The sequence below is a fragment of the Stegodyphus dumicola genome, chromosome 2 (genome assembly GCF_044657685.1).
Source record: "Stegodyphus dumicola isolate Sdum_Otavi_A_Nest chromosome 2, ASM4465768v1".
NCBI classification, from domain to species: Eukaryota; Metazoa; Arthropoda; class Arachnida; order Araneae; family Eresidae; genus Stegodyphus; species Stegodyphus dumicola.
The window spans coordinates 29,111,704-29,113,952 of record NC_140769.1 but is presented as its reverse complement, the minus strand read 5'-3'; the positions used below and the strand labels follow the sequence as shown (position 1 = coordinate 29,113,952).

The 2,249-nt window shown below is 33.9% G+C and overlaps 1 non-coding gene across 1 annotated transcript; it reads right to left on the bottom strand.

Moving 5' to 3' along the window:
- Nucleotides 1-1,894: 1,894 nt before the first annotated feature.
- TRNAT-AGU (transfer RNA threonine (anticodon AGU)) lies at nucleotides 1,895-1,968 on the bottom strand. Its single transcript has one exon. It is a non-coding gene; the product is annotated as a tRNA-Thr (tRNA).
- Between the last annotated feature and the right edge of the window lie 281 nt (nucleotides 1,969-2,249).

Genomic DNA, 2,249 nt, shown 5'->3' with positions numbered 1-2,249 from the left:
ATTATAAGTTCCCTGCAATACAGTACTGTGTAATATATATTAAATTGTGAGCATCGTATAGGTATGCGTCGTATAAAATTGCACTAATATAGGAAATATACAGTTGGTATAGTAATATAAATAGTGTTTTATTAACTTTGCATTAACTATTGTATTGAACAATATGGCTTATTGATCTTATATTGAATTATCTATCTTGTCTTGCATCTCGTACAGAATCATTAGTATCGTTTTACCTTGTATTGGTATATATCTGTATATGTGTATGTATGTATATATGTGTGTATGCGTGTATATATAGTTGTATAATGTATCCTCTTTACCTTGTATTGGTATTTATATAGTTGCATAATGTATTTATGTATTGTATCCCTGCTTTGTACACTAACTATTGTATTGAACTTACCATCAGTATTAAGATCATTACATCATCGATATCGTACTATCAGCATTATTATCAGCCTAGTATATAGCAGCAGTAGCAGTTTTGTAATATTTAGCATTGTATCAGTTTGTAGTACTGTTTGCAAGTATTCTAGTAGTAGTTTTGTAGTATTGTAGTATGTAGCAGTAGTAGTTTTGTAATGGTGTTTACTCCTTTGGTTTTCTATTGTTATCGCTATCTGTATGTGTTTTGTTCTAATTATGTCTATGTGATTCTAGTATTTATTCAAAACTGGCACTTGCACCTTTGTAATCTTATGCTTTGTCAAAACTTCAAATGTACCCTTTATTTATCTATTTATTTTATTTTTTATTTTTTTGAGCCCTTGTCTGGCCATGTATTTGTTGAACTTTGACTCAATAAATACTAGGCCCGGGCGGTTGGTGTGAACATGCTTCTGGGGGCTTCTTTGGTCTTTTGGACTGCCACCTGGATGGCCTGGTCGCTGGGTTTCGGTGTATGGTGCGAGGCGCCTGTGTGGCCCATCTGGCTCAAGATAGAGGTGGACGTGTTGCATATGCCAATTAATCATTACGGTAAAGGGATGGTGCACACGTCCCCCGTCAACTATCAACTATCAACTACCTGTACCTGTTCTGTTTATTTATATCACAACGAGTTGTGGTTTTTGTAGCATCAGAGTGTGCATTTATGTTTCCAGCTCTGTTTAAAAAAAAGGTTATAAATACAAGTAAAAATTAGAATATTGAATGCACTGCATAACAAAATAAGAAAATAAAAATAAATGTTATATATAATGTTATATATAAAATAAATATTATAATAATGTTATAAATAAATGTTAAATATAAATGTTATATATAAGTACAAAATTGTATTGTAAAAATTTCATTTATTCCAAGAATTTGATGCAATTATTCCAAATTTTTCTGAACTTCGAAATTCTTTGTTTTGTAACATTAATTCACCATTTGGAAGATAGCTTTCTCTAATACGGTTTTAGTTTCGCCAAACAGGCCAAACTGGCAACCATTTGAGCCCCTCAAAATCTAATGGTTTATTCATTCGTTTAAACTTATGTTAGAAAGGAGATTCTCGCACAGTTTTGTGTTTATTAATATTTGCTTTATTATAGATTATTCTCCGGATTTAAAATAATTTTCACTGAAGTTTTAATTCTTCTGCTTATTTTTCATGTTTTGAATTTGGGAAAGTTCATTTTAATTTTTATTATTTTCATTAATGATTTTAGTTTGTATTTTTGGCCATTTTTCTTGCTTTGGACTGGGCCGGAATTTTTCGGTGAACTAATAAAATAATTCTATCAAACGATGTTACAGATAAGAATATTTTTATCGGAAGAAATAAATTGGATGGACAGGAATTCAGTTGATATTATTTACCGAATTTACGAACTTGATTTTACTTTCATTCTGTACAGTTGTAGAGACATTAGGATTTTGGGAAATCAGATGAAAAATTAACAACCGCCTTCGCCGGGAATCGAACCACGGACCTCTGGAATACTGGCCCAGCGTGCAGAACCACTACACCACGAAGGCACGCTAGGAAAGCGGGATAAATACCTTATAAACTCCCCTTTTTAAAGGGCGATTGGGGTTTTTAGGGTACCCAATCGCCAAATTCTAGGTGTGGAGAATCCTCATCCAACACCCTTGTAATTCGGGCGCCACTGTTAAGACATTAAGATTTTGGGAAGTCGGAGAGATGAAAAATTAGCAAACACCTTCGCCGGGAATCGAGCCACAGATATCTGGAATACCGGCCCAGCGTGCAGAACCACTACACCACGAGGGCGCGCTAGGAAGGTGGGAGAAATACC